This window comes from Arachis ipaensis, chromosome B9, assembly GCF_059453495.1.
Source record: "Arachis ipaensis isolate K30076 ecotype BB chromosome B9, ASM5945349v1, whole genome shotgun sequence".
Lineage (NCBI taxonomy): Eukaryota > Viridiplantae > Streptophyta > Magnoliopsida > Fabales > Fabaceae > Arachis > Arachis ipaensis.
The window spans coordinates 72,830-73,365 of NC_142444.1; positions in this window are offsets into that span (position 1 = coordinate 72,830).

Genomic DNA, 536 nt, shown 5'->3' on the forward strand with positions numbered 1-536 from the left:
GTTTAATCGGTTATATATATTGAATTTTAATTATTAAAATTTTGACATCTTTATTTGAATAATTTTTTTCAGTTATTAATAACTCAAACAACTGTGTGGGGTCGGAGATAAGTTCAAATTGGCTTGGTCGTTAATTTTTTTAATTGTTGAGCTTAATTTTATTTCTACTCTTTGTATAATCATCAAGTTCACAGCAAAATTTATTAACTGCTTAATAAGCGTGACATATAGAATTTGTTTAGGAATTATTAAGTTACTGAAAGAAAAAATAAATTTTTTGTTATTTTTTAGTATATTTGATAAATTTTTAATAATAAAAATAAAAATACTAAAAAAATAAATAAATAATTTTTTTAAAAATTACAATTTACATATTTTTTAAACAAAAATCTTAAAAAAATATATTTTTATATAATAAATAAAAAATAATTTATATTATTGTATCCAAATATAATTAACAAAAAAAATTATTTCATATGAGATATCTATAGTTCTACACAATAAATTATTTTTATTTTTTAAAAAAATAATAACTC